General features: G+C 42.9%; 11 non-coding genes and 2 pseudogenes across 11 annotated transcripts; all 13 read left to right on the top strand.

Moving 5' to 3' along the window:
• The first annotated feature begins 2,943 nt into the window (after positions 1–2,943).
• On the top strand, positions 2,944–3,062 carry LOC118950019. The gene has a single exon (XR_005042467.1). It is a non-coding gene; the product is annotated as a 5S ribosomal RNA (ribosomal RNA).
• Positions 3,063–4,240: 1,178 nt separating this feature from the next.
• Positions 4,241–4,359, top strand: LOC118950023. The gene has a single exon (XR_005042472.1). It is a non-coding gene; the product is annotated as a 5S ribosomal RNA (ribosomal RNA).
• A 1,178-nt stretch (positions 4,360–5,537) lies between these two features.
• Positions 5,538–5,656, top strand: LOC118950018. The gene has a single exon (XR_005042466.1). It is a non-coding gene; the product is annotated as a 5S ribosomal RNA (ribosomal RNA).
• A 1,179-nt stretch (positions 5,657–6,835) lies between these two features.
• Positions 6,836–6,954, top strand: LOC118950021. The gene has a single exon (XR_005042469.1). It is a non-coding gene; the product is annotated as a 5S ribosomal RNA (ribosomal RNA).
• A 1,179-nt stretch (positions 6,955–8,133) lies between these two features.
• Positions 8,134–8,252, top strand: LOC118950020. The gene has a single exon (XR_005042468.1). It is a non-coding gene; the product is annotated as a 5S ribosomal RNA (ribosomal RNA).
• Positions 8,253–9,430: 1,178 nt separating this feature from the next.
• Positions 9,431–9,549, top strand: LOC118950017. The gene has a single exon (XR_005042465.1). It is a non-coding gene; the product is annotated as a 5S ribosomal RNA (ribosomal RNA).
• Positions 9,550–10,727: 1,178 nt separating this feature from the next.
• On the top strand, positions 10,728–10,846 carry LOC118950016. Its single transcript, XR_005042464.1, has one exon. It is a non-coding gene; the product is annotated as a 5S ribosomal RNA (ribosomal RNA).
• Positions 10,847–12,005: 1,159 nt separating this feature from the next.
• On the top strand, positions 12,006–12,124 carry LOC118950015. Its single transcript, XR_005042463.1, has one exon. It is a non-coding gene; the product is annotated as a 5S ribosomal RNA (ribosomal RNA).
• Positions 12,125–13,287: 1,163 nt separating this feature from the next.
• Positions 13,288–13,406, top strand: LOC118950014. The gene has a single exon (XR_005042462.1). It is a non-coding gene; the product is annotated as a 5S ribosomal RNA (ribosomal RNA).
• Positions 13,407–14,589: 1,183 nt separating this feature from the next.
• On the top strand, positions 14,590–14,708 carry LOC118950013. Its single transcript, XR_005042461.1, has one exon. It is a non-coding gene; the product is annotated as a 5S ribosomal RNA (ribosomal RNA).
• A 1,131-nt stretch (positions 14,709–15,839) lies between these two features.
• Positions 15,840–15,958, top strand: LOC118949987 (annotated as a pseudogene).
• A 1,163-nt stretch (positions 15,959–17,121) lies between these two features.
• On the top strand, positions 17,122–17,240 carry LOC118950012. The gene has a single exon (XR_005042460.1). It is a non-coding gene; the product is annotated as a 5S ribosomal RNA (ribosomal RNA).
• Positions 17,241–18,373: 1,133 nt separating this feature from the next.
• LOC118949986 lies at positions 18,374–18,492 on the top strand (annotated as a pseudogene).
• Positions 18,493–19,330: the final 838 nt, after the last annotated feature.

Here is a 19,330-nt window from a genome sequence, read left to right as displayed (position 1 = left end):
GACAAAGAGGTGAGGGGTGTTGGAATCCCAGGTGGTGGTGTCAGTGTTATACATCAGTACACTGATGACACTACTTTTACTGTGAAGGATGTAGGTAGCATTGAAAGCATTATGAAAATCATAGATATCTACTGTAAGGCATCGGGGGCTGAAGTTAATATAGAGAAGACGGAAATTATGTTTTTGGGGGATATCAATGCAAATAAGTGTGAGATTCCATTTAAGGTAGCTAAGGATTTTATGAAGGTGCTCGGAGTAAATATTGGTGTAAAGGAGAAAGAGGCAAGGGATATAACTTGGACGGGGATCCTCAATAAAATCAAGCTAACTTTGAATTTCTGGAAAAATAGAAAATTAAAGTTAAAAGGTAAAGTAATTGTAGTAAATGCTTTGGTATCATCTAAACTTGTGTATATTTTGGGAGTTCTAGACATGCCAGAGTGGGTTATAAATGAATTGAATAATGTGGTGTCTAATTTTATATGGGATGGTAAAGGTGTTAGAATTGCGCAGAAAACATTGATAGCGGACTATGATGATGGAGGTTTAAAACTTTTGACATTAAAAGAAAAGCTATTAGGATAAAAACAGTAAAGAAATATTTATATGACAGTTTAGATTATGGCTGGAAACATTTTTTCAAAGTCTATTTAGATGAGAGTGGTGGATGTGAAGATAATGGTTTGTTGATGGGTCTTAAAAGGAAAATGTGTGAAAAGGTACCAGATTTTTATAAAGAAGTGCTAAATGCATGGGCAGAGTTGTTGCCTAATGTGTATTATGAGTGTGGGCATATTGACCTAATTATGAATCATCCTGTTTTTCTAAATGAGAAAATTAAGTACGAAGAAAAGGTGTTATATAGTGAAGTATTCATGAGTGCAGGTCTTAGACAGATAAAAGATTACACATATGAGGTAATTCCAGGTTTTTTTCCTGAAGAAGCTATTTTTGACACCATCCATGAATGGGATGTAGAGGTGGGTAGGGGAACAGTGAAGAATATGTACGAGAAGATAAAAGAAAGTATACCAAACACATGGGTGGATTTAATAAATAGTGAAGTTGTTAGAGAAGATTTATTTGTCTTTCCTAATTTATTTATTGGTAACAGTAAGGAGAAGGCTCAATTATCTAGTATCCCGGTGAAACAATTCTATAAAATAATGGTAGAGAAAAATGTGAAAAGGCCAGCTGCGGAGAAAGTTTGGAAAGGAATTTTTCCAACTTTGGACGTAAAAAAGACATGGAAAACTTTAAATGTAAAATATAATAGAATGGAATGTGAAAGTAACGATTTTAAAATAAGGCATAATCGTATATATACAAAGGTGGTGTTACATCAAATCAATAGGGAAATAAAAAGAGAATGTGATCTATGTGGTGAGTTACTGGAAAATGTAATACATTTGTTTGTGGAATGTTAAAAGTTAAAATATTTATTTTGTAAGGTAAAGGGAATGATACATAGAAACTGGAAGGGTGATATTTTGAAAAAATATGTGTGGAATGAATTGGTGTTATTTGGCGTGGCTGGTAAATGTGAGGGTGTTAATGTTGTTTTGTTAAATGTTTCTTTGAGTTTTGTGAGGTATGCTATTTTTTGTAGGAGGAATTATGCTTTTTTTGAGGGGAAGAGGCTAAGGGTGTGGGATATTTTTGTAGTATTGTTTAAGAAGCATATAGATATGTTTCATTGTTATGGAAGGGAATGTTTTGATGAAGCTTTTGTGGAGGGGAGTGGGTTGATTTCAAGGGTGGATGGTGGAAGAATTACTTCCACCATCTTATAAATTGTGTACAGACTCCACAAGAAGGTTTTAGTTTGATTCATCAATACGCAGATGATACCACTATAACAGTTAGAGATGAGGGAAGTGTAAAAAGGGTGATGGAGTGTTTTAAAGTATATGAATCTAGGCAGTGCATTCAGCATTTGTTTTTAGGCTAGGAGACTGTCAATGTCTGTAGTCCATTAGGGCCCTGTAAAATCCCCTTCAATGTTTTGAATGATTGCCCCCCCCCCCAAAAAAAAAACAACAAAAAAATTATATTCCCCCGTTTGTCCCTGCTTCTGCAGGTTTTCGCTCTCAAAAGTACACCTTTTTAATAGAAATATAACACGATTAGATGTTCTATGTCCACGACAACATTTAAAACCCTAGCAGGAAACCACTTTTGAGGTCTGGGAAAAACGGAAGACATATCGATTTTGGGGTGTAGTTACCCTTTTTTAGGCAAGTGTGCGCCAGGAAGAGACCTTTGTTTGGTTAAGCGGTGTTGCTGTAGCGCTCATGTGATTGCGGAGTTTGCAAAACAAATGGCCACTGGATTGATGCAAATACTCATGATATAATTCTGCCAGGCTGGCATAGGCTACTTTGCAGTTAACATTTGATTGAGAAGGTTTTTGTGGGAAGCCTTTCCTTCTCTACCTACCACAAGAAGGTTATCATTAGCCTCATCGCTAACGGCTACACAAAGTGTAGACATGCGCGCGCTCCGCACGCATGCGCACGGAAACTGGGCAGTCCTGTGCAGTTTCTGAAAGTTGCGTGGAAATACGAATCACTGATGCATTTTGTTCATGTCTTATGATTCACTTGGGCAAATGAATGGATTTTCTAACAAGTTGAAGGGAATGATTTGATTTCCTCCTTAGCTCAAAGCATTTTGTAATGTTGTTGAATTTCGGTGTAATGTCTGTATTTCGTGATTCCGTGTGGGCGCGCTGTATTTCATAGGGCCCAGGTCCATGAAGTTGTCATAAGTATGAACCTAGGATATGCCCTCTTTTTCCCCCCCACAATAGTGAAATATATGGTCTGGAAATGCAAGCAAGGTTTGAGCTTTTCAGTGTGTGTCACAAGGTGGACATTTCTCTGTCCCCCTAAGAGTAAGCGACACGTTGACTTTATATAGTGTACCAAGAGATTGCCTTTCGCTTACGGCCATACCAGCCTGAATACGCCCGATCTCGTCCGATCTCGGAAGCTAAGCAGGGTCGGGCCTGGTTAGTACTTGGATGGGAGACCGCCTGGGAATACCAGGTGCTGTAAGCGTTTTGCTCCAGCAGAGGGTTCTCTTGTGTCATGCGTGGAGCAACTCCCTTTTATTTATCACCCTAATAGTGTTGTGTCTTTTTATTGGACTAAATGCAGTTTGTTAGTGCCTGATCAAATCAAATAATGGACAATGCCTTTACCTCAAAATCTAGGCAGTGCATTCAGCATTTGTTTTTAGGCTAGGAGACTGTCAATGTCTGTAGTCCATTAGGGCCCTGTAAAATCCCCTTCAATGTTTTGAATGATTGCCCCCCCCCCCCAAAAAAAAACAACAAAAAAATTATATTCCCCCGTTTGTCCCTGCTTCTGCAGGTTTTCGCTCTCAAAAGTACACCTTTTTAATAGAAATATAACACGATTAGATGTTCTATGTCCACGACAACATTTAAAACCCTAGCAGGAAACCACTTTTGAGGTCTGGGAAAAACGGAAGACATATCGATTTTGGGGTGTAGTTACCCTTTTTTAGGCAAGTGTGCGCCAGGAAGAGACCTTTGTTTGGTTAAGCGGTGTTGCTGTAGCGCTCATGTGATTGCGGAGTTTGCAAAACAAATGGCCACTGGATTGATGCAAATACTCATGATATAATTCTGCCAGGCTGGCATAGGCTACTTTGCAGTTAACATTTGATTGAGAAGGTTTTTGTGGGAAGCCTTTCCTTCTCTACCTACCACAAGAAGGTTATCATTAGCCTCATCGCTAACGGCTACACAAAGTGTAGACATGCGCGCGCTCCGCACGCATGCGCACGGAAACTGGGCAGTCCTGTGCAGTTTCTGAAAGTTGCGTGGAAATACGAATCACTGATGCATTTTGTTCATGTCTTATGATTCACTTGGGCAAATGAATGGATTTTCTAACAAGTTGAAGGGAATGATTTGATTTCCTCCTTAGCTCAAAGCATTTTGTAATGTTGTTGAATTTCGGTGTAATGTCTGTATTTCGTGATTCCGTGTGGGCGCGCTGTATTTCATAGGGCCCAGGTCCATGAAGTTGTCATAAGTATGAACCTAGGATATGCCCTCTTTTTCCCCCCCACAATAGTGAAATATATGGTCTGGAAATGCAAGCAAGGTTTGAGCTTTTCAGTGTGTGTCACAAGGTGGACATTTCTCTGTCCCCCTAAGAGTAAGCGACACGTTGACTTTATATAGTGTACCAAGAGATTGCCTTTCGCTTACGGCCATACCAGCCTGAATACTCCCGATCTCGTCCGATCTCGGAAGCTAAGCAGGGTCGGGCCTGGTTAGTACTTGGATGGGAGACCGCCTGGGAATACCAGGTGCTGTAAGCGTTTTGCTCCAGCAGAGGGTTCTCTTGTGTCATGCGTGGAGCAACTCCCTTTTATTTATCACCCTAATAGTGTTGTGTCTTTTTATTGGACTAAATGCAGTTTGTTAGTGCCTGATCAAATCAAATAATGGACAATGCCTTTACCTCAAAATCTAGGCAGTGCATTCAGCATTTGTTTTTAGGCTAGGAGACTGTCAATGTCTGTAGTCCATTAGGGCCCTGTAAAATCCCCTTCAATGTTTTGAATGATTGCCCCCCCCCCCAAAAAAAAAACAACAAAAAAATTATATTCCCCCGTTTGTCCCTGCTTCTGCAGGTTTTCGCTCTCAAAAGTACACCTTTTTAATAGAAATATAACACGATTAGATGTTCTATGTCCACGACAACATTTAAAACCCTAGCAGGAAACCACTTTTGAGGTCTGGGAAAAACGGAAGACATATCGATTTTGGGGTGTAGTTACCCTTTTTTAGGCAAGTGTGCGCCAGGAAGAGACCTTTGTTTGGTTAAGCGGTGTTGCTGTAGCGCTCATGTGATTGCGGAGTTTGCAAAACAAATGGCCACTGGATTGATGCAAATACTCATGATATAATTCTGCCAGGCTGGCATAGGCTACTTTGCAGTTAACATTTGATTGAGAAGGTTTTTGTGGGAAGCCTTTCCTTCTCTACCTACCACAAGAAGGTTATCATTAGCCTCATCGCTAACGGCTACACAAAGTGTAGACATGCGCGCGCTCCGCACGCATGCGCACGGAAACTGGGCAGTCCTGTGCAGTTTCTGAAAGTTGCGTGGAAATACGAATCACTGATGCATTTTGTTCATGTCTTATGATTCACTTGGGCAAATGAATGGATTTTCTAACAAGTTGAAGGGAATGATTTGATTTCCTCCTTAGCTCAAAGCATTTTGTAATGTTGTTGAATTTCGGTGTAATGTCTGTATTTCGTGATTCCGTGTGGGCGCGCTGTATTTCATAGGGCCCAGGTCCATGAAGTTGTCATAAGTATGAACCTAGGATATGCCCTCTTTTTCCCCCCCACAATAGTGAAATATATGGTCTGGAAATGCAAGCAAGGTTTGAGCTTTTCAGTGTGTGTCACAAGGTGGACATTTCTCTGTCCCCCTAAGAGTAAGCGACACGTTGACTTTATATAGTGTACCAAGAGATTGCCTTTCGCTTACGGCCATACCAGCCTGAATACGCCCGATCTCGTCCGATCTCGGAAGCTAAGCAGGGTCGGGCCTGGTTAGTACTTGGATGGGAGACCGCCTGGGAATACCAGGTGCTGTAAGCGTTTTGCTCCAGCAGAGGGTTCTCTTGTGTCATGCGTGGAGCAACTCCCTTTTATTTATCACCCTAATAGTGTTGTGTCTTTTTATTGGACTAAATGCAGTTTGTTAGTGCCTGATCAAATCAAATAATGGACAATGCCTTTACCTCAAAATCTAGGCAGTGCATTCAGCATTTGTTTTTAGGCTAGGAGACTGTCAATGTCTGTAGTCCATTAGGGCCCTGTAAAATCCCCTTCAATGTTTTGAATGATTGCCCCCCCCCCCCCAAAAAAAAACAACAAAAAAATTATATTCCCCCGTTTGTCCCTGCTTCTGCAGGTTTTCGCTCTCAAAAGTACACCTTTTTAATAGAAATATAACACGATTAGATGTTCTATGTCCACGACAACATTTAAAACCCTAGCAGGAAACCACTTTTGAGGTCTGGGAAAAACGGAAGACATATCGATTTTGGGGTGTAGTTACCCTTTTTTAGGCAAGTGTGCGCCAGGAAGAGACCTTTGTTTGGTTAAGCGGTGTTGCTGTAGCGCTCATGTGATTGCGGAGTTTGCAAAACAAATGGCCACTGGATTGATGCAAATACTCATGATATAATTCTGCCAGGCTGGCATAGGCTACTTTGCAGTTAACATTTGATTGAGAAGGTTTTTGTGGGAAGCCTTTCCTTCTCTACCTACCACAAGAAGGTTATCATTAGCCTCATCGCTAACGGCTACACAAAGTGTAGACATGCGCGCGCTCCGCACGCATGCGCACGGAAACTGGGCAGTCCTGTGCAGTTTCTGAAAGTTGCGTGGAAATACGAATCACTGATGCATTTTGTTCATGTCTTATGATTCACTTGGGCAAATGAATGGATTTTCTAACAAGTTGAAGGGAATGATTTGATTTCCTCCTTAGCTCAAAGCATTTTGTAATGTTGTTGAATTTCGGTGTAATGTCTGTATTTCGTGATTCCGTGTGGGCGCGCTGTATTTCATAGGGCCCAGGTCCATGAAGTTGTCATAAGTATGAACCTAGGATATGCCCTCTTTTTCCCCCCCACAATAGTGAAATATATGGTCTGGAAATGCAAGCAAGGTTTGAGCTTTTCAGTGTGTGTCACAAGGTGGACATTTCTCTGTCCCCCTAAGAGTAAGCGACACGTTGACTTTATATAGTGTACCAAGAGATTGCCTTTCGCTTACGGCCATACCAGCCTGAATACTCCCGATCTCGTCCGATCTCGGAAGCTAAGCAGGGTCGGGCCTGGTTAGTACTTGGATGGGAGACCGCCTGGGAATACCAGGTGCTGTAAGCGTTTTGCTCCAGCAGAGGGTTCTCTTGTGTCATGCGTGGAGCAACTCCCTTTTATTTATCACCCTAATAGTGTTGTGTCTTTTTATTGGACTAAATGCAGTTTGTTAGTGCCTGATCAAATCAAATAATGGACAATGCCTTTACCTCAAAATCTAGGCAGTGCATTCAGCATTTGTTTTTAGGCTAGGAGACTGTCAATGTCTGTAGTCCATTAGGGCCCTGTAAAATCCCCTTCAATGTTTTGAATGATTGCCCCCCCCCCCCCAAAAAAAAACAACAAAAAAATTATATTCCCCCGTTTGTCCCTGCTTCTGCAGGTTTTCGCTCTCAAAAGTACACCTTTTTAATAGAAATATAACACGATTAGATGTTCTATGTCCACGACAACATTTAAAACCCTAGCAGGAAACCACTTTTGAGGTCTGGGAAAAACGGAAGACATATCGATTTTGGGGTGTAGTTACCCTTTTTTAGGCAAGTGTGCGCCAGGAAGAGACCTTTGTTTGGTTAAGCGGTGTTGCTGTAGCGCTCATGTGATTGCGGAGTTTGCAAAACAAATGGCCACTGGATTGATGCAAATACTCATGATATAATTCTGCCAGGCTGGCATAGGCTACTTTGCAGTTAACATTTGATTGAGAAGGTTTTTGTGGGAAGCCTTTCCTTCTCTACCTACCACAAGAAGGTTATCATTAGCCTCATCGCTAACGGCTACACAAAGTGTAGACATGCGCGCGCTCCGCACGCATGCGCACGGAAACTGGGCAGTCCTGTGCAGTTTCTGAAAGTTGCGTGGAAATACGAATCACTGATGCATTTTGTTCATGTCTTATGATTCACTTGGGCAAATGAATGGATTTTCTAACAAGTTGAAGGGAATGATTTGATTTCCTCCTTAGCTCAAAGCATTTTGTAATGTTGTTGAATTTCGGTGTAATGTCTGTATTTCGTGATTCCGTGTGGGCGCGCTGTATTTCATAGGGCCCAGGTCCATGAAGTTGTCATAAGTATGAACCTAGGATATGCCCTCTTTTTCCCCCCCACAATAGTGAAATATATGGTCTGGAAATGCAAGCAAGGTTTGAGCTTTTCAGTGTGTGTCACAAGGTGGACATTTCTCTGTCCCCCTAAGAGTAAGCGACACGTTGACTTTATATAGTGTACCAAGAGATTGCCTTTCGCTTACGGCCATACCAGCCTGAATACTCCCGATCTCGTCCGATCTCGGAAGCTAAGCAGGGTCGGGCCTGGTTAGTACTTGGATGGGAGACCGCCTGGGAATACCAGGTGCTGTAAGCGTTTTGCTCCAGCAGAGGGTTCTCTTGTGTCATGCGTGGAGCAACTCCCTTTTATTTATCACCCTAATAGTGTTGTGTCTTTTTATTGGACTAAATGCAGTTTGTTAGTGCCTGATCAAATCAAATAATGGACAATGCCTTTACCTCAAAATCTAGGCAGTGCATTCAGCATTTGTTTTTAGGCTAGGAGACTGTCAATGTCTGTAGTCCATTAGGGCCCTGTAAAATCCCCTTCAATGTTTTGAATGATTGCCCCCCCCCCCCAAAAAAAAACAACAAAAAAATTATATTCCCCCGTTTGTCCCTGCTTCTGCAGGTTTTCGCTCTCAAAAGTACACCTTTTTAATAGAAATATAACACGATTAGATGTTCTATGTCCACGACAACATTTAAAACCCTAGCAGGAAACCACTTTTGAGGTCTGGGAAAAACGGAAGACATATCGATTTTGGGGTGTAGTTACCCTTTTTTAGGCAAGTGTGCGCCAGGAAGAGACCTTTGTTTGGTTAAGCGGTGTTGCTGTAGCGCTCATGTGATTGCGGAGTTTGCAAAACAAATGGCCACTGGATTGATGCAAATACTCATGATATAATTCTGCCAGGCTGGCATAGGCTACTTTGCAGTTAACATTTGATTGAGAAGGTTTTTGTGGGAAGCCTTTCCTTCTCTACCTACCACAAGAAGGTTATCATTAGCCTCATCGCTAACGGCTACACAAAGTGTAGACATGCGCGCGCTCCGCACGCATGCGCACGGAAACTGGGCAGTCCTGTGCAGTTTCTGAAAGTTGCGTGGAAATACGAATCACTGATGCATTTTGTTCATGTCTTATGATTCACTTGGGCAAATGAATGGATTTTCTAACAAGTTGAAGGGAATGATTTGATTTCCTCCTTAGCTCAAAGCATTTTGTAATGTTGTTGAATTTCGGTGTAATGTCTGTATTTCGTGATTCCGTGTGGGCGCGCTGTATTTCATAGGGCCCAGGTCCATGAAGTTGTCATAAGTATGAACCTAGGATATGCCCTCTTTTTCCCCCCCACAATAGTGAAATATATGGTCTGGAAATGCAAGCAAGGTTTGAGCTTTTCAGTGTGTGTCACAAGGTGGACATTTCTCTGTCCCCCTAAGAGTAAGCGACACGTTGACTTTATATAGTGTACCAAGAGATTGCCTTTCGCTTACGGCCATACCAGCCTGAATACGCCCGATCTCGTCCGATCTCGGAAGCTAAGCAGGGTCGGGCCTGGTTAGTACTTGGATGGGAGACCGCCTGGGAATACCAGGTGCTGTAAGCGTTTTGCTCCAGCAGAGGGTTCTCTTGTGTCATGCGTGGAGCAACTCCCTTTTATTTATCACCCTAATAGTGTTGTGTCTTTTTATTGGACTAAATGCAGTTTGTTAGTGCCTGATCAAATCAAATAATGGACAATGCCTTTACCTCAAAATCTAGGCAGTGCATTCAGCATTTGTTTTTAGGCTAGGAGACTGTCAATGTCTGTAGTCCATTAGGGCCCTGTAAAATCCCCTTCAATGTTTTGAATGATTGCCCCCCCCCCCAAAAAAAAAAAAAAAAAAAAATTATATTCCCCCGTTTGTCCCTGCTTCTGCAGGTTTTCGCTCTCAAAAGTACACATTTTTAATAGAAATATAACACGATTAGATGTTCTATGTCCACGACAACATTTAAAACCCTAGCAGGAAACCACTTTTGAGGTCTGGGAAAAACGGAAGACATATCGATTTTGGGGTGTAGTTACCCTTTTTTAGGCAAGTGTGCGCCAGGAAGAGACCTTTGTTTGGTTAAGCGGTGTTGCTGTAGCGCTCATGTGATTGCGGAGTTTGCAAAACAAATGGCCACTGGATCGATGCAAATACTCATGATATAATTCTGCCAGGCTGGCATAGGCTACTTTGCAGTTAACATTTGATTGAGAAGGTTTTTGTGGGAAGCCTTTCCTTCTCTACCTACCACAAGAAGGTTATCATTAGCCTCATCGCTAACGGCTACACAAAGTGTAGACATGCGCGCGCTCCGCACGCATGCGCACGGAAACTGGGCAGTCCTGTGCAGTTTCTGAAAGTTGCGTGGAAATACGAATCACTGATGCATTTTGTTCATGTCTTATGATTCACTTGGGCAAATGAATGGATTTTCTAACAAGTTGAAGGGAATGATTTGATTTCCTCCTTAGCTCAAAGCATTTTGTAATGTTGTTGAATTTCGGTGTAATGTCTGTATTTCGTGATTCCGTGTGGGCGCGCTGTATTTCATAGGGCCCAGGTCCATGAAGTTGTCATAAGTATGAACCTAGGATATGCCCTCTTTTTCCCCCCCACAATAGTGAAATATATGGTCTGGAAATGCAAGCAAGGTTTGAGCTTTTCAGTGTGTGTCACAAGGTGGACATTTCTCTGTCCCCCTAAGAGTAAGCGACACGTTGACTTTATATAGTGTACCAAGAGATTGCCTTTCGCTTACGGCCATACCAGCCTGAATACGCCCGATCTCGTCCGATCTCGGAAGCTAAGCAGGGTCGGGCCTGGTTAGTACTTGGATGGGAGACCGCCTGGGAATACCAGGTGCTGTAAGCGTTTTGCTCCAGCAGAGGGTTCTCTTGTGTCATGCGTGGAGCAACTCCCTTTTATTTATCACCCTAATAGTGTTGTGTCTTTTTATTGGACTAAATGCAGTTTGTTAGTGCCTGATCAAATCAAATAATGGACAATGCCTTTACCTCAAAATCTAGGCAGTGCATTCAGCATTTGTTTTTAGGCTAGGAGACTGTCAATGTCTGTAGTCCATTAGGGCCCTGTAAAATCCCCTTCAATGTTTTGAATGATTGCCCCCCCCCCCCCCAAAAAAAAAAAAAAAAAAAAATTATATTCCCCCGTTTGTCCCTGCTTCTGCAGGTTTTCGCTCTCAAAAGTACACATTTTTAATAGAAATATAACACGATTAGATGTTCTATGTCCACGACAACATTTAAAACCCTAGCAGGAAACCACTTTTGAGGTCTGGGAAAAACGGAAGACATATCGATTTTGGGGTGTGTGCGCCAGGAAGAGACCTTTGTTTGGTTAAGCGATGTTGCTGTAGCGCTCATGTGATTGCGGAGTTTGCAAAACAAATGGCCACTGGATTGATGCAAATACTCATGATATAATTCTGCCAGGCTGGCATAGGCTACTTTGCAGTTAACATTTGATTGAGAAGGTTTTTGTGGGAAGCCTTTCCTTCTCTACCTACCACAAGAAGGTTATCATTAGCCTCATCGCTAACGGCTACACAAAGTGTAGACATGCGCGCGCTCCGCACGCATGCGCACGGAAACTGGGCAGTCCTGTGCAGTTTCTGAAAGTTGCGTGGAAATACGAATCACTGATGCATTTTGTTCATGTCTTATGATTCACTTGGGCAAATGAATGGATTTTCTAACAAGTTGAAGGGAATGATTTGATTTCCTCCTTAGCTCAAAGCATTTTGTAATGTTGTTGAATTTCGGTGTAATGTCTGTATTTCGTGATTCCGTGTGGGCGCGCTGTATTTCATAGGGCCCAGGTCCATGAAGTTGTCATAAGTATGAACCTAGGATATGCCCTCTTTTTCCCCCCCACAATAGTGAAATATATGGTCTGGAAATGCAAGCAAGGTTTGAGCTTTTCAGTGTGTGTCACAAGGTGGACATTTCTCTGTCCCCCTAAGAGTAAGCGACACGTTGACTTTATATAGTGTACCAAGAGATTGCCTTTCGCTTACGGCCATACCAGCCTGAATACGCCCGATCTCGTCCGATCTCGGAAGCTAAGCAGGGTCGGGCCTGGTTAGTACTTGGATGGGAGACCGCCTGGGAATACCAGGTGCTGTAAGCGTTTTGCTCCAGCAGAGGGTTCTCTTGTGTCATGCGTGGAGCAACTCCCTTTTATTTATCACCCTAATAGTGTTGTGTCTTTTTATTGGACTAAATGCAGTTTGTTAGTGCCTGATCAAATCAAATAATGGACAATGCCTTTACCTCAAAATCTAGGCAGTGCATTCAGCATTTGTTTTTAGGCTAGGAGACTGTCAATGTCTGTAGTCCATTAGGGCCCTGTAAAATCCCCTTCAATGTTTTGAATGATTGCCCCCCCCCCCCCCCTCAAAAAAAAAAAAAAAAAAAAAATTATATTCCCCCGTTTGTCCCTGCTTCTGCAGGTTTTCGCTCTCAAAAGTACACATTTTTAATAGAAATATAACACGATTAGATGTTCTATGTCCACGACAACATTTAAAACCCTAGCAGGAAACCACTTTTGAGGTCTGGGAAAAACGGAAGACATATCGATTTTGGGGTGTGTGCGCCAGGAAGAGACCTTTGTTTGGTTAAGCGATGTTGCTGTAGCGCTCATGTGATTGCGGAGTTTGCAAAACAAATGGCCACTGGATTGATGCAAATACTCATGATATAATTCTGCCAGGCTGGCATAGGCTACTTTGCAGTTAACATTTGATTGAGAAGGTTTTTGTGGGAAGCCTTTCCTTCTCTACCTACCACAAGAAGGTTATCATTAGCCTCATCGCTAACGGCTACACAAAGTGTAGACATGCGCGCGCTCCGCACGCATGCGCACGGAAACTGGGCAGTCCTGTGCAGTTTCTGAAAGTTGCGTGGAAATACGAATCACTGATGCATTTTGTTCATGTCTTATGATTCACTTGGGCAAATGAATGGATTTTCTAACAAGTTGAAGGGAATGATTTGATTTCCTCCTTAGCTCAAAGCATTTTGTAATGTTGTTGAATTTCGGTGTAATGTCTGTATTTCGTGATTCCGTGTGGGCGCGCTGTATTTCATAGGGCCCAGGTCCATGAAGTTGTCATAAGTATGAACCTAGGATATGCCCTCTTTTTCCCCCCCACAATAGTGAAATATATGGTCTGGAAATGCAAGCAAGGTTTGAGCTTTTCAGTGTGTGTCACAAGGTGGACATTTCTCTGTCCCCCTAAGAGTAAGCGACACGTTGACTTTATATAGTGTACCAAGAGATTGCCTTTCGCTTACGGCCATACCAGCCTGAATACGCCCGATCTCGTCCGATCTCGGAAGCTAAGCAGGGTCGGGCCTGGTTAGTACTTGGATGGGAGACCGCCTGGGAATACCAGGTGCTGTAAGCGTTTTGCTCCAGCAGAGGGTTCTCTTGTGTCATGCGTGGAGCAACTCCCTTTTATTTATCACCCTAATAGTGTTGTGTCTTTTTATTGGACTAAATGCAGTTTGTTAGTGCCTGATCAAATCAAATAATGGACAATGCCTTTACCTCAAAATCTAGGGAGTGCATTCAGCATTTGTTTTTAGGCTAGGAGACTGTCAATGTCTGTAGTCCATTAGGGCCCTGTAAAATCCCCTTCAATGTTTTGAATGATTGCCCCCCCCCCCCCCTCAAAAAAAAAAAAAAAAAAAAATTATATTCCCCCGTTTGTCCCTGCTTCTGCAGGTTTTCGCTCTCAAAAGTACACATTTTTAATAGAAATATAACACGATTAGATGTTCTATGTCCACGACAACATTTAAAACCCTAGCAGGAAACCACTTTTGAGGTCTGGGAAAAACGGAAGACATATCGATTTTGGGGTGTAGTTACCCTTTTTTAGGCAAGTGTGCGCCAGGAAGAGACCTTTGTTTGGTTAAGCGGTGTTGCTGTAGCGCTCATGTGATTGCGGAGTTTGCAAAACAAATGGCCACTGGATCAATGCAAATACTCATGATATAATTCTGCCAGGCTGGCATAGGCTACTTTGCAGTTAACATTTGATTGAGAAGGTTTTTGTGGGAAGCCTTTCCTTCTCTACCTACCACAAGAAGGTTATCATTAGCCTCATCGCTAACGGCTACACAAAGTGTAGACATGCGCGCGCTCCGCACGCATGCGCACGGAAACTGGGCAGTCCTGTGCAGTTTCTGAAAGTTGCGTGGAAATACGAATCACTGATGCATTTTGTTCATGTCTTATGATTCACTTGGGCAAATGAATGGATTTTCTAACAAGTTGAAGGGAATGATTTGATTTCCTCCTTAGCTCAAAGCATTTTGTAATGTTGTTGAATTTCGGTGTAATGTCTGTATTTCGTGATTCCGTGTGGGCGCGCTGTATTTCATAGGGCCCAGGTCCATGAAGTTGTCATAAGTATGAACCTAGGATATGCCCTCTTTTTCCCCCCCACAATAGTGAAATATATGGTCTGGAAATGCAAGCAAGGTTTGAGCTTTTCAGTGTGTGTCACAAGGTGGACATTTCTCTGTCCCCCTAAGAGTAAGCGACACGTTGACTTTATATAGTGTACCAAGAGATTGCCTTTCGCTTACGGCCATACCAGCCTGAATACGCCCGATCTCGTCCGATCTCGGAAGCTAAGCAGGGTCGGGCCTGGTTAGTACTTGGATGGGAGACCGCCTGGGAATACCAGGTGCTGTAAGCGTTTTGCTCCAGCAGAGGGTTCTCTTGTGTCATGCGTGGAGCAACTCCCTTTTATTTATCACCCTAATAGTGTTGTGTCTTTTTATTGGACTAAATGCAGTTTGTTAGTGCCTGATCAAATCAAATAATGGACAATGCCTTTACCTCAAAATCTAGGCAGTGCATTCAGCATTTGTTTTTAGGCTAGGAGACTGTCAATGTCTGTAGTCCATTAGGGCCCTGTAAAATCCCCTTCAATGTTTTGAATGATTGCCCCCCCCCCCCCCCAAAAAAAAAAAAAAAAAAAAATTATATTCCCCCGTTTGTCCCTGCTTCTGCAGGTTTTCGCTCTCAAAAGTACACATTTTTAATAGAAATATAACACGATTAGATGTTCTATGTCCACGACAACATTTAAAACCCTAGCAGGAAACCACTTTTGAGGTCTGGGAAAAACGGAAGACATATCGATTTTGGGGTGTGTGCGCCAGGAAGAGACCTTTGTTTGGTTAAGCGGTGTTGCTGTAGCGCTCATGTGATTGCGGAGTTTGCAAAACAAATGGCCACTGGATTGATGCAAATACTCATGATATAATTCTGCCAGGCTGGCATAGGCTACTTTGCAGTTAACATTTGATTGAGAAGGTTTTTGTGGGAAGCCTTTCCTTCTCTACCTACCACAAGAAGGTTATCATTAGCCTCATCGCTAACGGCTACACAAAGTGTAGACATGCGCGCGCTCCGCACGCATGCGCACGGAAACTGGGCAGTCCTGTGCAGTTTCTGAAAGTTGCGTGGAAATACGAATCACTGATGCATTTTGTTCATGTCTTATGATTCACTTGGGCAAATGAATGGATTTTCTAACAAGTTGAAGGGAATGATTTGATTTCCTCCTTAGCTCAAAGCATTTTGTAATGTTGTTGAATTTCGGTGTAATGTCTGTATTTCGTGATTCCGTGTGGGCGCGCTGTATTTCATAGGGCCCAGGTCCATGAAGTTGTCATAAGTATGAACCTAGGATATGCCCTCTTTTTCCCCCCCACAATAGTGAAATATATGGTCTGGAAATGCAAGCAAGGTTTGAGCTTTTCAGTGTGTGTCACAAGGTGGACATTTCTCTGTCCCCCTAAGAGTAAGCGACACGTTGACTTTATATAGTGTACCAAGCCTGAATACGCCCGATCTCGTCCGATCTCGGAAGCTAAGCAGGGTCGGGCCTGGTTAGTACTTGGATGGGAGACCGCCTGGGAATACCAGGTGCTGTAAGCGTTTTGCTCCAGCAGAGGGTTCTCTTGTGTCATGCGTGGAGCAACTCCCTTTTATTTATCACCCTAATAGTGTTGTGTCTTTTTATTGGACTAAATGCAGTTTGTTAGTGCCTGATCAAATCAAATAATGGACAATGCCTTTACCTCAAAATCTAGGCAGTGCATTCAGCATTTGTTTTTAGGCTAGGAGACTGTCAATGTCTGTAGTCCATTAGGGCCCTGTAAAATCCCCTTCAATGTTTTGAATGATTGCCCCCCCCCCCCCCCCCCCAAAAAAAAAAAAAATATATATATATATTCCCCCGTTTGTCCCTGCTTCTGCAGGTTTTCGCTCTCAAAAGTACACATTTTTAATAGAAATATAACACGATTAGATGTTCTATGTCCACGACAACATTTAAAACCCTAGCAGGAAACCACTTTTGAGGTCTGGGAAAAACGGAAGACATATCGATTTTGGGGTGTGTGCGCCAGGAAGAGACCTTTGTTTGGTTAAGCGGTGTTGCTGTAGCGCTCATGTGATTGCGGAGTTTGCAAAACAAATGGCCACTGGATTGATGCAAATACTCATGATATAATTCTGCCAGGCTGGCATAGGCTACTTTGCAGTTAACATTTGATTGAGAAGGTTTTTGTGGGAAGCCTTTCCTTCTCTACCTACCACAAGAAGGTTATCATTAGCCTCATCGCTAACGGCTACACAAAGTGTAGACATGCGCGCGCTCCGCACGCATGCGCACGGAAACTGGGCAGTCCTGTGCAGTTTCTGAAAGTTGCGTGGAAATACGAATCACTGATGCATTTTGTTCATGTCTTATGATTCACTTGGGCAAATGAATGGATTTTCTAACAAGTTGAAGGGAATGATTTGATTTCCTCCTTAGCTCAAAGCATTTTGTAATGTTGTTGAATTTCGGTGTAATGTCTGTATTTCGTGATTCCGTGTGGGCGCGCTGTATTTCATAGGGCCCAGGTCCATGAAGTTGTCATAAGTATGAACCTAGGATATGCCCTCTTTTCCCCCCCACAATAGTGAAATATATGGTCTGGAAATGCAAGCAAGGTTTGAGCTTTTCAGTGTGTGTCACAAGGTGGACATTTCTCTGTCCCCCTAAGAGTAAGCGACACGTTGACTTTATATAGTGTACCAAGAGATTGCCTTTCGCTTACGGCCATACCAGCCTGAATACGCCCGATCTCGTCCGATCTCGGAAGCTAAGCAGGGTCGGGCCTGGTTAGTACTTGGATGGGAGACCGCCTGGGAATACCAGGTGCTGTAAGCGTTTTGCTCCAGCAGAGGGTTCTCTTGTGTCATGCGTGGAGCAACTCCCTTTTATTTATCACCCTAATAGTGTTGTGTCTTTTTATTGGACTAAATGCAGTTTGTTAGTGCCTGATCAAATCAAATAATGGACAATGCCTTTACCTCAAAATCTAGGCAGTGCATTCAGCATTTGTTTTTAGGCTAGGAGACTGTCAATGTCTGTAGTCCATTAGGGCCCTGTAAAATCCCCTTCAATGTTTTGAATGATTGCCCCCCCCCCCCCCCCCAAAAAAAAAAAAAAAAAAAAATTATATTCCCCCGTTTGTCCCTGCTTCTGCAGGTTTTCGCTCTCAAAAGTACACATTTTTAATAGAAATATAACACGATTAGATGTTCTATGTCCACGACAACATTTAAAACCCTAGCAGGAAACCACTTTTGAGGTCTGGGAAAAACGGAAGACATATCAATTTTGGGGTGTGTGCGCCAGGAAGAGACCTTTGTTTGGTTAAGCGGTGTTGCTGTAGCGCTCATGTGATTGCGGAGTTTGCAAAACAAATGGCCACTGGATTGATGCAAATACTCATGATATAATTCTGCCAGGCTGGCATAGGCTACTTTGCAGTTAACATTTGATTGAGAAGGTTTTTGTGGGAAGCCTTTCCTTCTCTACCTACCACAAGAAGGTTATCATTAGCCTCATCGCTAACGGCTACACAAAGTGTAGACATGCGCGCGCTCTGCACGCATGCGCACGGAAACTGGGCAGTCCTGTGCAGTTTCTGAAAGTTGCGTGGAAATACGAATCACTGATGCATTTTGTTCATGTCTTATGATTCACTTGGGCAAATGAATGGATTTTCTAACAAGTTGAAGGGAATGATTTGATTTCCTCCTTAGCTCAAAGCATTTTGTAATGTTGTTGAATTTCGGTGTAATGTCTGTATTTCGTGATTCCGTGTGGGCGCGCTGTATTTCATAGGGCCCAGGTCCATGAAGTTGTCATACGTATGAACCTAGGATATGCCCTCTTTTTCCCCCCCACAATAGTGAAATATATGGTCTGGAAATGCAAGCAAGGTTTGAGCTTTTCAGTGTGTGTCACAAGGTGGACATTTCTCTGTCCCCCTAAGAGTAAGCGACACGTTGACTTTATATAGTGTACCAAGCCTGAATACGCCCGATCTCGTCCGATCTCGGAAGCTAAGCAGGGTCGGGCCTGGTTAGTACTTGGATGGGAGACCGCCTGGGAATACCAGGTGCTGTAAGCGTTTTGCTCCAGCAGAGGGTTCTCTTGTGTCATGCGTGGAGCAACTCCCTTTTATTTATCACCCTAATAGTGTTGTGTCTTTTTATTGGACTAAATGCAGTTTGTTTGTGCCTGATCAAATCAAATAATGGACAATGCCTTTACCTCAAAATCTAGGCAGTGCATTCAGCATTTGTTTTTAGGCTAGGAGACTGTCAATGTCTGTAGTCCATTAGGGCCCTGTAAAATCCCCTTCAATGTTTTGAATGATTGCCCCCCCCCCCCCCCCCCCCAAAAAAAAAAAAAAAATATATATATATTCCCCCGTTTGTCCCTGCTTCTGCAGGTTTTCGCTCTCAAAAGTACACATTTTTAATAGAAATATAACACGATTAGATGTTCTATGTCCACGACAACATTTAAAACCCTAGCAGGAAACCACTTTTGAGGTCTGGGAAAAACGGAAGACATATCGATTTTGGGGTGTGTGCGCCAGGAAGAGACCTTTGTTTGGTTAAGCGGTGTTGCTGTAGCGCTCATGTGATTGCGGAGTTTGCAAAACAAATGGCCACTGGATTGATGCAAATACTCATGATATAATTCTGCCAGGCTGGCATAGGCTACTTTGCAGTTAACATTTGATTGAGAAGGTTTTTGTGGGAAGCCTTTCCTTCTCTACCTACCACAAGAAGGTTATCATTAGCCTCATCGCTAACGGCTACACAAAGTGTAGACATGCGCGCGCTCCGCACGCATGCGCACGGAAACTGGGCAGTCCTGTGCAGTTTCTGAAAGTTGCGTGGAAATACGAATCACTGATGCATTTTGTTCATGTCTTATGATTCACTTGGGCAAATGAA

This window comes from Oncorhynchus mykiss, unplaced genomic scaffold (genome assembly GCF_013265735.2).
Source record: "Oncorhynchus mykiss isolate Arlee unplaced genomic scaffold, USDA_OmykA_1.1 un_scaffold_302, whole genome shotgun sequence".
Classification (NCBI taxonomy): Eukaryota; Metazoa; Chordata; class Actinopteri; order Salmoniformes; family Salmonidae; genus Oncorhynchus; species Oncorhynchus mykiss.
The sequence above is the reverse complement of the archived record's forward strand: the minus strand, read 5'-3'. Positions and strand labels throughout refer to the sequence as shown.